The sequence below is a fragment of the Polyodon spathula genome, chromosome 4, assembly GCF_017654505.1.
Source record: "Polyodon spathula isolate WHYD16114869_AA chromosome 4, ASM1765450v1, whole genome shotgun sequence".
Lineage (NCBI taxonomy): Eukaryota > Metazoa > Chordata > Actinopteri > Acipenseriformes > Polyodontidae > Polyodon > Polyodon spathula.
Genome location: NC_054537.1, coordinates 16,322,328 through 16,335,958, shown reverse-complemented (window position 1 = coordinate 16,335,958; position 13,631 = coordinate 16,322,328). Strand labels below are relative to the sequence as shown.

The 13,631-nt window shown below is 34.1% G+C and overlaps 1 protein-coding gene across 1 annotated transcript in view; it reads right to left on the bottom strand.

Annotated features, from left to right (window-relative positions):
- The window catches only part of LOC121314228 (transcriptional activator GLI3-like), a 113,604-nt gene extending 104,442 nt beyond the window's left edge, over positions 1-9,162 (bottom strand). The window contains exon 1 of the mRNA XM_041247260.1: positions 8,792-9,162. The gene's annotated coding sequence lies outside the window, so the exon portion shown is untranslated. The remainder of the gene's footprint in view (positions 1-8,791) is intronic.
- Positions 9,163-13,631: the final 4,469 nt, after the last annotated feature.

Genomic DNA, 13,631 nt, shown 5'->3' with positions numbered 1-13,631 from the left:
GTTATGGGAATGGTTAATTAAAAAACACATCTGAGTACTACCATGTAAATATAAATCATACATCAATGAATCAGAAATTTTAGGGAAACACAGGCAGGAATACACATTTCACCAGAACTTGTTGTTTATTTATATGTAAATGTATGGCAAAATACCTTTATTTACCTACAATTCTGGCATTCAGTATGTCTTATTGTTTTATACACAGTGCATACATATTCAACCATTAGAACTGAAGTTCATTTAAACAAACAAAGAAGCATTAATTCAATTCTACTATCTATGCCTCAAGTTAATTGACAAACATAAGGACATCTGTTGCCACTGTAGTAACAAGGATAATAAGTGCACCAATTCATACAGACACAGCTAAATCTCAACTTGGCATCATCGTTTACTCCAAGGAGACAACCTGCTTCCACTGGGATGCTTCTGGCAGCGACAGAAAAAACGGAACCATTAAACACCTACATCTGTTAAAATAGTAATGAGACACAGGTAGTTTATCGTCTTGCATGTCTACAGCATGTACTGGTGAAGTAGATACTTCCAGCAAAATAACATGTGCATATGTAATCATGTGTTAACTGACAGCAATGCGATATGTAGATTCCTGTTCAGCGCAGGTGAACCCACAAGAACGAGCTAAGCACTGGTACAGTTAGGAATGGAACAGCTTCCCATTCCACCACTGCAGATTCTACTTTTTTTCTTATAGGCATTTTACATACAAATTTAAGTAAAACATCACTTATACCTGGCCTGGTTATTAACTACAAACTCTCTGAAATTACATGAGATATTTCAAAAAGAACTGTATCTGTTTAAATGTCTTTTTTCTAAGTAAAAACAAAATTGTAATGTCTTGACATGTTTGTGAATTTAATCCCTCTAATTCATACCAACTCAGGAGTATTTTTAATGATCCAGACTTTACACCCACAGGGGTGAAATACTGGCCCGCTTAATAGGGTATGGTTAGAACAAAAACCAGGAGGGACACCGGCCCTCTATGACCTGAGTTGTGCACCACTGATTTAGATCGTTTAAATAAAGCTCACTGGCTCGCTCGGACTGATTTTACTATTTAACAGAAACGGCCTTCAGTATTTTCTATTATCAGGTAAATTATTCACATTTACACAAATCTCATTTTAATAACTATCACTACTAAGAGAGGATTTAATACTATTATGCTACCAGCTGCTTGGAATTGAATGAAAATTCTTCCCCACCACTAGAAACTCATTTAATTTGCGCAGTGGTAACAGCCAAAACAGTTTTACCCCTTTCTCAGCCATATTTACAATCTATATCATTTTCACTTCTGTGCTTGCTGGATAAACAGACTAATGTTAAAGCAATCTGGTAAAGTATACTCCTTACAATGAAAATGTTATGGTTGACATGTCCTGGCTGTGAAAAATAACAAAACACTAATGCTAATAACTACCAGTGCATATTGGCGCAAATATACATTTCTCCCATTTGACCTATACATAATTTCCTGAAAACAGATTCAGCATTACCTCTTCATTCAAACTCAGAAAATGTGAAAGATTTTGTTAGACGCTGCCAAACCTCTGCACCTAATGTTTATGTGACAGGCATAACTACGGTAACAGTACACTTTCTTTTACCTCAGTGTATCACTGCAATGGCAGGTATCCACCATTCAGAATTACAATACAACACCACACTTAAAAAAAATAGAGCTCCATTTAAAAACCCTGAAGAGTCTGTGATTTATTTTGGTGTTTTGCGTAACAACACTTCACTCTTCAAGATGTCCTTTGTTACACTTCTGCTTAGACTGCCTTTATGTGCATTCTAAGACTTTTCTTGATGTCTGTTTTTTTAACTACAACTTCATCTACAGTTTAAAAAAAAAACTGCCAATTTTAGGTAGCACTGCGGTCGCGGATAAAGCCATATGGCCTGTGGTATAATAGTGATCAAATTAAGCAATAATGAACAAGATGCTGTGCAGTTGTGGTCTAATAAGGCACAGTAGGATTGTATTGGGCAAAGTCGGAGAGAAAATTGATCTGAATGCAACTGCTGAATATTCTGGTAAATCTGCAATTCCTGTTGTTTCTGTAAAGCTTTCTTTTATTTTTTATTTTTAAAAATCAAACGTATACATCTGAGCTCTGTATAATTTTCATTCTATTAGGACTACAGCAGGTCATTTTCTGCGTGTGATTTTAGGTGATGTATATTTGTTTTTAAGACATTATTTGCTGATTCATTTGTCTACTTAAGTTTCTTAGAAATTAGTATCACCTTATCAGTATCTTTAAAAAGTAGCCTACTCAAAAAAAATAAATAAATAAATCTAAGCATGATAACTGATGTTTTAATCGATTTCAATAAGTTTTAGAAAGTTTAGATTACATAATGCAATTAAGGCATTGTAACATTTTCGCAAGGACCTACTAAAATTGCAGTAGAAAATGTAAATAAAAAAATACATTAACATCATAATATGGGAAACAGCATAACTTCCTCTACTGTTCTGCAAACTGTTTTGAAATTTGAGAAAAATTATAGTTTCACTTGGCACATTGCTTCACTTAGGAAGTATACTTTCTGTCAATGACTTGTCAATGTCTTGTCAGTGGACACAAGTAGAAGCACAGACTATGACCTTTCTAAACCCATGCCAAACCAAATAATAACCCACGTGGCTTAGAGACAACATTCACTAAAAAACACAGCTGAACAATCTAGTGTAGTCCTCACAACAAAAGCAATATACTATGGAGAACCTAGTGAGGTGTGTTAATTCGATTCTGAATGCAAACACCCATTATAAAAAATACAAATACGCTGGGCAATAAGACAACAACATTAAAAACACTAAAAATACATAGGCTAGTAAGATGACCAAAATGCATTAACTATTCCAAATATCAAGAAGTGTACTGAGTTTATGAGGGATTGGTTTAGAAAGTGGGAGAATGGTAACACATGTCCTGAACAGTTTGTTTTAAAAAATACTCTGGCTTTTAAACAGGTCTTACTGCAATTAGTGTTAACTTCCAGAACAAAGAGGGCAGCAACTATAATGGTTCTAAGGGCATGCACAGCTAAACTATGTTTCTCAGCTGGAGAGGTCATTCTGCTCCACAGTGGGGCAGAATACACTCAGGGATCCAGCATCTCTTTTGTTACGAGCCAGCTTGCACATCATAGAACTGTACAGGTAAACTAACATAATCAAAATAGACAGGAATTTAAAAACCACAAACCCACAGTTTATAAATAATTCTGAAAGCCAACAGCTTTCTGAAGATTTCCCATACCAATATTTAACTGGGGATTTGTGAGTCAGCTGGGTTTTTCTGCACTTGCATCAATACAAAATGTAAAATTATGTTTTTTTTTGTTTTTTTTTTCTTGACGGCCATTGCATTAAGATTTCAAAAGGCTTGCCAGTTTTATATGACACACACAGGAAACAAAGCTTGTCTTAGGTACAATGTGTATGTATAGTGCATACCATTTCAAAACCATAATAAGACACCAGCACAGTGTACACAAAAAATCCTTCTAAATCCCATCAGAAAGGAATTTTCAACAGAATCCGGAGCTTACAATGAGCTAGAAGGTAGGGAGGAGACTTACCTCTAAACCAGCCAAGCGGAAATAAGAATAGTAATTCTACAAGTCAGGCCAAGTACAAACACTTTCAGAGCTGTAATGGTGTGAAGAAGTACTGGGCATTGCAGCCTGAAGGCAGCACTAATACACTGATGACTAATGGCCAGGTCTTGCAGACAATGAGTTTGGAGCTTGGAAACTAACAGAAACCATGCAGCACCTTGACAAATGATCTTTCACAATTCCATTCATTGAGTAACCTTTAAGCACAAAATTTGCTCAAGTTCTCTCAGGAATTGCATGACATATGCTACTGGCCAGTGATATTGCTATTTTGCTATGTCTAATTACAACTTGCTTATGAGGTTTATATAGTCCCCGCAAGAAGCCAGCATAAGACATGCTTTAAGCTAACTCTTAAGGACGGCCACTTTCTTTAACAGTTGGGTTCCTTTAACTGAGGCTTTGTATCACAGAGGGATAACAATTCGCTCCACAGACTCCCTGCTAAGTATTGTTAAAACATACAGTCACCCCACGTAGTATCTTAATGGGCACTTTGCATTTACAAAGTCAGATTTGACTTTAAATGACATTGCTGAGAAGATCTGTCAGACCTGTGCCTAAAGTTACTCCGGAAAAGCAAAGTCTCAGGTATTATTTTCTTTCAAGGAAGGCCATTATCTTTCTCATGCTAAATAATCTTGCCCTGTTTTTCAAACATAAAAAAGAAAATACATTTTTTAGGACCAAAAACTAAAGATGAAAGCATATGGTCACCTTTACATAGTGAGAAATCAGCTACTGCAAATGACTAAAAGAAAGTGTGTTTAATGACCATATTAGATCACTGACATTTCTAAACACTGCATTATATTATTCTAGGACAATCTATAAATAATGATCGATCATCAATCTCACCCCCATTGTGCTACAAATCACAATGGTTTATAACAACCAACTAGCAAAATTTGCAAAATAATGTAAAGGCATTAAATAATGCTATAGAGTATATAGTTCCTCCCTTTGAACTGCTGTTGAATTATGTACTATAGGGTACAAAAGCTGATGACTAGAACGAAAGACCAGCTCTCTCCTGCCTGACACTTTAAAAGAAATACAGATATTGCCATTCTTTTTTTCCTCCTGTTCAGATTCAAAAAGTTTTTTTGGTGGCCCACTTTGTTTCAGATGGTTTGAATCAAAGAAATAAAACAGCAGTTCTACAATTAACATTAGTGGATTGGCTGCTTCACTGCACCGACCCCCAGAGCTCATGTGGGCCAGTTATTCCAGACAACCAGTGAAAAGTTGCCTTTAGCAGCTACTAAAATTGCAGAAGGGGGTCTTACAACAGGAAGCCCAGTGAGCTTGTAAAAATGTTACTGGAGCCAGGAACACATAGCATATTTAATCTGAAAGCAGAAAGAGAGAGAGTCTACAGCGATTTCAGCAAGATCTGAGGTATGCCCTCCAGGTTTTGCTGGGATCTGGGATTAGGGGATTGATAAGAAGCCATGGTGCCCACAGACATGTTTCTCTTCTACAGTTAAACACAAATGTGCTCAGACACTTGACTGCTGCTTGGTGCTACTGCTGAACTTTCATGAAAGATGTGGAGCTCCGTTTTTTTGCTGTCAATATATCAAAGTTAAAAATCATCAAAGTGTAAAATTTAATTTTAAGTCCTTCATAGATTACAGCTCTATTTTAGAGAACTATGAAATAAAAACGACCGAAAAAAATGATGGACTTGATTGTGCTAACCCATTATTATACACTTTATAACTGTTTCCTGTGGTAAATTATGGCAAACGTTACACCTCTGCAAAACTTGACTAATTTTTGTGCAACCAAAATGTTCAAAATAATACAGCACTAGTGTAAACAAAAAATAAATTCAAGATGTTATATACACTCCTTTGGGTACAGACACTCTATATAAATATAACCTACAGCAGCTGCATGTAGTCTTTTGCTGCTTTTATTTAGATAAGGTCTAACACTGTTGTATGATTGATATACATGACCACAGAGTACCAAGAAAGATGTGCAACAATGGCTTCAGTTACCACATGAAATCTCGAGACAGAATAAGTATTTATTCTAACTGAAAGATTACATTTAGTATACCTTCTCTTGGTCCTCATGCAGCTGCTCCTTTTCTGTGAATGAATAGTAGACCCAATATCCTTGAAAATATCAACAAAAAAAGGTGAGCTCTCTGCAGACTACAGTTGTCAGCTAAAACACCTCATTCAAAGTATCCTTTGGCCAGGGATTTACAACAACTCCTTAAAGAAGAAAAGGCTGACTTTTAAGATAATCTACTGTAGTCTAAATGCATTAACATTCCATTAGAGAGCTTTTCCTGAGGATAGAAGGACCCATCAATTCACTCTCCCTACTTGGTACACAAGTGTTCTGAATATTTCAGTCCTGAAGCAATCATTGACTTACTTTAAAGGTGTGTTATTCCACATACACATGAAATGACAGAGATATTGTACAATGTTAATGAAGATGGTAGGTAGTTATTGATAGTCTAATGCTACAATCATGTTTTGGTTTTTATCATGCAGTATTTGAAACGATAGAAAAAAAACCCACACACCTCTGGTATAATTTACTATTCAAGTTTTAAGCTACTTTTTTTTAAAGATATCAGTTCATTTTTTTTTTAATGTGGACATATATTTATATAAACAATTAATATTAAACTAAAAAAGAATAGAGGCAAAAAAAAAAAAATAAGTGGCTGTTTCTCATTTATCATTTTATGCAACTATGAAGCCACCCATAATATTTCACTCATACAAATATATTCAAAACTTCATCATATGAATATGTCTGCTAAACATTTGTAAGACAAATTGGCAAAACACATTCCTGAGTTCCATGAAGAAACTCTAACATTTGTTTCACATCAAGGACTTAAAGGCTACATGTTCAATAAGACAAATTAGTTTAAAGTCATTATGATTTATAATATAAAGTATATATTATATGATAGTGTTTAGTTTAAAACTTATATACAAATATATATATATATTCATATATAGAATCAACAAATTTTGATATCTAATAATTATAAGTCTTTAATTATTCTCTGTCAATCAACATATTTTTTGAATATAGTTCTGTGTTGTTTACTTTTAAACTAATTTAACTATTTAATATCAGAAATTAATAGAACGTCTCATTAAAATAAAAATTGTAAAAATAAATAAATAAATAAAACTCACGTATAGCATCAAAAACTGTAAAGAACTAATTTTTCTTTATATTCAATTTATTTTAAAAATGGTTGACGAAATACAAATTTAAAATAAAAATATCAGACATATAAAAAATATTTTCGGGTTAAAACGTGATGGCTTAAAAAAAAAGATGGTGGTTGCACTAACTGTCTTGAAGAAAAGTATACAGAATAAATAGGATATGGCGAGTTCTGAAAAATAACATCTAAGCAGGGTGCACGTTTATATAACATGTATTCGTACAAGTCGTGGCTTTAGAAACTGAAGTGCGCAAGATGAATGTGTCTGTAAAGTAAAATAGTGCGGAGGACTGCTGGACCGACTTGGGGGAACAGATTCCTACTTTAGGGTTTTTGTTGTGTTTTGACACATTAAGAAAAAAAGGAATGCCACTCACCAAGAGTTATGATAGTAAAATAATGAAATTTAAAACTGACACACTGTATACAAAACAACAGTGTTGACGGGAAAATTGTAGAAACAATAACATTACTATGAATTTAAATTATTTTAAGCAAAATAACGGCATTTTACAAATTAACTAAGGAACACAATCCGTGAACTTTTTCAAAATTGTACACATATTTGTACTTTAACTAAAAGTACTTTTCTAGTAAAGGCGCAACCTTCCATTCACTTATCGTCAAGTTGGGAAAACGGAACTGAAATATTTTTAAACTCTGACCTTGTTTGTTAGTTATTTGAAGGATGGCTTAATGATGTCGTTGTTTTGATTCTGTGTTTAGCATCGCAACCTGCAATTTAGTTTCTTAATAAAAACTGAGACGGGCAGGGTCCACCAGTCATCAAAATGATCTGGCAACTGTAAAAACATACCCAGAGCTGTTTATAAAACAACCCCTACAATCATTATGAAAACAAACTTAAATGAAATCACGATGTGCAGTTTATTTAGTCCTAATTTAAAAAAAAAAACGTTTTAAAGATGCATATAGTGCATTCTACGTTTAGTTGGATGAAACTTGGCACTATGTGGTAAATTATTTAAAACACCTCTGCTTTGACTAACAATGTAGCTGTAAATTGATGTGGCGTATACTATAAAAACACAAATAATTCTAGCGTGTTAATTATTCATTTAACCTGTGCGATATATCAATCAACATGGCAAGGGATCAATTGCTTCCAAGGTACCATATGGAAAGCTAATCGATAATAACAGAACCAACTTGGAGAAAGTTGAGGGACTCTGTAAAGGTGAAGGATGAAAGGAGCTGAACACATACATCCCAAGTGAAAATTAAAAGCATACCCACAAGCATCTTATGCGCGCGCGCGCCGTTAAAAATGTAGGAGCATGCATCTGATAACATCGCAAACTTTCAAACCACTTCTCAACAAGACTGGAAGGAACCCTGACGAATATATGCTATAATAGGAGTGATGCTAAAACACCTGTATCAAAAGTTAAAGAAACTGAAACTGTGTTACATCGCAGCTCAACTTCAGATCAAAACCATCTCATATGGAAACCACATAGAATCCCAATAAAATGTCAAAATGTTATAATGCTTGCATGTTAAAATGTTTTAAATGTTTAAAAGACTTTTTGGAACAGATCGATGTTTTTTTCTTTTCTTTTCGTTTTTTTTTTTTTTTTTTTTAATAAATAAATATAGAAAGAAGGCGTAATTCTTGGAATATAAATAATACACACCATTCAGGTAATAAATCTATGTAGGCATGCTTCCAGTTCAGTTTCATCTTGCCTCCTGGCTATCAATCCCTGCACTTTTTTTGCATATTCTGCAGAGTTTCATTAATGTGTAATTTGATACCTCTGACTGACTGCAACAAACGTTCATTTTTTTTTAAACTTTAATAAACTGCCACAACCATGCTGTTCTCGAACGATGTACAAAAGCCATCATCCTAGTAACTTTACAGTTTCATCTCCTACTTACGTGTTTGAACGTTCACCTCTACCAGACCATTTTTCTGCTTCTTTTTGGTTGTTGTTTAAAGTTATTTCGTTTTTGTTTGATTGCAGATGTTTTCGCGGAGTCAAAAATGTTGCTCTCTCCCCAGACTCCACTTCAAAAACTAACCAAAAGCGCTCAACAACAAAACTTTTTCTTCCTCCTTCACCTAAACTTCAAACTTCACTGATTTAGTCACAGTGCTAGCATGACGCTAGCATTACAGTTGGGACAGTGACAGAAATAAGTATATATAGATTTTCTGGTTTGCGTGTTACTGTATTTGGTGTAAATTTGGTTAAGATGAAGAAACGAGTGTAGCTCCAGCTGCTCTCCTTTCCATGACTCCTCCCTTCGGTCTCTCTCTCTCTCTCTCTCTCTCTCTCTCTCTCTCTCTCTCTCTCTCGCTCGCTCGGTCGCTCGCTCTCTCTCTCTTTCTCTCGCCCTCACACACACTCTGCTTCTCCTGATCCCGCCGCCTCGCTGCTGGTAATCACAGCACCGCCTCAGATACTCTAGGATCACTCCGCGTTGGGACTTAACGCTCAGTTCACCCAGCAGTTCAGAGGAGTGGTGTTACAAACTTATTTGCAAGTTGTAAAACAAAACTTAAGCTAATAACATCATTAATAACACTGTTATACTCTAATATACACTATTATACTCTAATGTTGTTGAAGATGACACCCTTGAATCCTTCAAGCTGCTTGATGAAGTTCTGGGTTCAATAAACTACCAACAATCAAACGAGCAAGATAGGCCGAATGGAGACACCTTAACTGACACCTTAACATTTTGTGCTGCCCATAAATATAAGTTATAGGCGATTATTAATGTTTCAGAACATGGTGATAGTGCATCATTGGTAATTCATGAACTTTTGTCATGTCATTCCCATTGCAGACAACAATCATTCTCATACTCAAATATTTGTCATTCTTTGCTGTAGGAGTAATAATAGTAGTCAATTTAGATTTAACAGAATATATATATATATATATATATATATATATATATATATATATATATATATCTATTAGATGATATATCTATATTAAAATCTCGCTGTTTCCCTATATACACAAAAGCTCCACTTTTTCAATTTAAAAAATAATGTTCTTCAATTAACCGAGAGGGATCTTAATACAGCCAGACCGCTGTTTAGATCATTTAAAACCTGCATTTTGTGAACCACAAATAAGTAAAGCAACCCCCTAACAGTGCATGTGAGAGTATTTCAGCCTGTGAAAATAATGTCAGGAAGGGTTACATTTTTCAGGGTTGAAATAATTGTATTTTTTAGGGCTGTGTATTAAATATTGTCAGTTAGCAAAACCGAAACAACAAAGACAAGTTTCTTTCAGTAACAACAACCGAACAAGCAACAACAACTTAACAAGCAATAATATTAAATTAATAAGATTATAATCTCTGATTAGTCCTAATAATCCTAATAGTTATTCAGAACAAACAGAAAGGAACATCATACAGATATTTATTTTATTTTATTTTATTTATTTTTTGTTATAGGACATTTTTGTTTAATTTAAAACCTCTTTTTATTTACAACTACATGTCCAGTAGAGTAGGGCAATGAGATATGCTTTTAGAATGGCCTTCTAGAGACGGGAATATTCTTTTAAATTGTAATTCACTTGCCTTATGTTTTGTACTTGCCTTATGTTTGCTGTAACACATTGTTCTGCTGCTTTCAGGATGTCCCTGTGACAAGATCCTTGCACCTTCAGTGGACTAATCCTGAATAAATAAATAAATAAATATATCACTGGATGTTTGCTAACACTTATATGTTTTATTTATTTACAAAAATTGTTCATCGTAAAGTCTAATTAACACTAATTTGCATAGAAGTTTACAGTTAAATTAATTTAGAAAACATTTCCCCCTTGAATGCAATTAGTTTGAGCTGTTTTTCCTGAACAATGAAAAGTCTTTCTCTAATTGGCCACGCATAAAGCAAAATAAGGTGATAGAGTTAAAGGTTATGACATCTGACCTAAATAAACATGCCTCCAGACCCCTGGCTCAAGTCAGATTTTCTGAGACTTCCAATTAATGCAGCATAAATTACTTTTACATTCCTGAATAAACAGTAAAACTATTAAGAAACTTTAGTCACACAGACAAAGTTTAAACAAGCAGTTTTTTGAAGACACTGATAAAGACTTTATATCAAAGTGTTTGTCTAGTGATTTCCTAATAGTTTGACATTAGAATCTCGGATTTAATGTTTTTCAAGGTACCCAAATATACAAGTATTACTATAGTGTTTATTTTCTGTAGTTAATGACGATTTTATGATTAATTGTTTTTGCACGAGAATTGCAATATGGGTGGTTTATTTTAAACTGAACACCCATATAAGTACATGTTCATGTTTCTCACAGTACTTGTGATATATAGCAATAGCGTTCAAGAATTCATCCGTATCACGATAACCTTGATTTTTTTATAAAGTTATCCTCACGTTTACCTTTTCACTGTTCTTTTTTTTACTTTCTATGCTGTGAATAAAGTTGTTCGGGGGAATCCAAAAAAAGAAAAAAAATCTATACACTTTGGTTGAATCCACTTTTGACGGTGAATACAATGACTTTGATTTCAGTTTTATTTTTAAAAAAAAATGTATGAATGGGTTTCTATATCCTCTTCATGTTTACTATTCCATAGTTGATGAGAATCAGTAATCCTACTTTTACTGCTATTTAACATTTAACACTTTAGGAGCTATTTATTGTAAATCTTATTAATAGGAATGGCTTTTTCCTATTCCCAGACTTTTTTAATGTTCTTATGTTCTTGTGTTTTAAAACTGGCCACCAAAATCCTACTGTATATTATTTTCAATCCTGTACTGAACACAACATAACATCAACTACAATGTGTGAAATTTGTCTTTGTAGCAAGAAAAAAGAAACTAACGTTTTAAAGCAAAATGATGTGTCAGTTTGGCAAGGTTTCTATGAGATCATCTTCATTCATTGGACAAATGTGGAGTCCTACAGCAGTCCAGAGGGTTTATAGTAGCTCATTGCAGTGGACTCGTAATCACTTGGATATTTGGGGGTTAGTTTGAATCCACGGTAAATAATGCAAAGTATATTCACCATTTCTATTAGGCAATTTCTTTGAAAATGTCCCATGAGATTTTGTGCAGCTTCCAGATGACATCATAATACAGCCTAACTGCTAGTATCCCTTATCAGAAAGGATTAAAAAAGAATGAAAGGTTTCGTAGGCTTGTGTGGTATGAATATATTATCTAATGGCTTCCAATGGGAAACCATGTTAATTCCATTTAATCAGAAGACCTTTCATAGCCTACTTATGCCCACAGCATCTACTGTATGAGGGCTTTCTCTCATGAAATGAATTCTGTGTACTGCTGAAAGTCATCATGTGTGGTGGTGTGTGTGTTTGATCTATGTTAGCAAAAGTATAATATTTTTAAATACTCAATGAAATCCAAAAATACTGAGCCTCTTATAAAGGTTTATTTGCATGGTATTTGTGTAGTTTTACCATGATTTTCCAATTGGTTATAATATGCTTTACCATACCTCACGGGTCTTGATAATGCTTACCTATGCATCACCATGCTTTCACTCTGCTTTATTACACTTTGATTATAATTTATGATGGTAAACTTTTATAAGGGTTAATCGTCTATCTTCCATCTATTTTTTTGACAATGTGTACGAGCATCAATGAAATGTCATCAGTTTGCAAACACCCCACCAACAGCCCACTTTTGACAGTTTCCATTAGTTTAATAAATAACAAAACATTTATATTTTCAATACAAACAACAGACAATAAAAGAAATGGCTTTCAAAAGAATAAACGTTTTGAAATAAACACTTTTTATAGCATTGAAGAACCTGAGAAAGAACCGTATGCAGCATCACTTTCTCACAGTTCACTGAGGGTTTTATTTTAGGGTTATTTTAGGAATTCCCAGCCCCTTCCATCCACAGGCCTCTGGAATTTTCTCAAGTGAAGTCTAGGGCGCTCCTCATTCAATATGAACTGGTATGGCACATATTACAATTCCACATAACCAGCTGAAAAAAAAAAATGAAACAACATAAACATAAACTAATATTAGTATGTATTAAACCTTTCTACCTTAGAAATTCCAGATGACTAATATTTATATGCTACAGCTCACACATTAAAGTATGCAAGTTTATGTTTTCCACTTGGATTGAGTTGTCACTCTATAGTTTGGTTTATAAAGGATGCCCAAAGAGGCTTAAATATTTGGACCATCTCTGCTCAATGTTTTTCAATTTGTTGACCAGTCTAAAAGAAAGCTGCTCATAGGCTGGAATACTACCCAGATGCAACTACCATTCATGCAGAGAGTGGGCGTTAGTAGACTTCTACCTGTCCACTAAAAGTTTTCTGCCAACAAATGTTTGGATCCACTTTTGTGTTTCCAAACCTCCGACAAAATGTGTTTGTGTGTGTGTGTGTGTGTGTGTGTGTGTGTTGTAAGTGCAAATTCTGACGACTATCGATCATTATTAAGTTAAAATGCTAAAAAAAAAAAAAAAAAAAAAAAAAGTAACGGGTTAAAGGAACTATCAGCCCTCTTTTTACAGAACATAGCATAAAAAAGTAATTCAAACAAATCCAGATGTTTTAAGACACGCTTGACAAATACATTGACACTTAAATATAGCACTCTCCAGTTTTCATATTCCTGCAGATTTGCCTTGTTTTTTGTAAAATCTGACAAATTTCCAGTATAAACATTACGGTAAATTAAGACAAAAACTATAAAAAAAATCAACTCCAC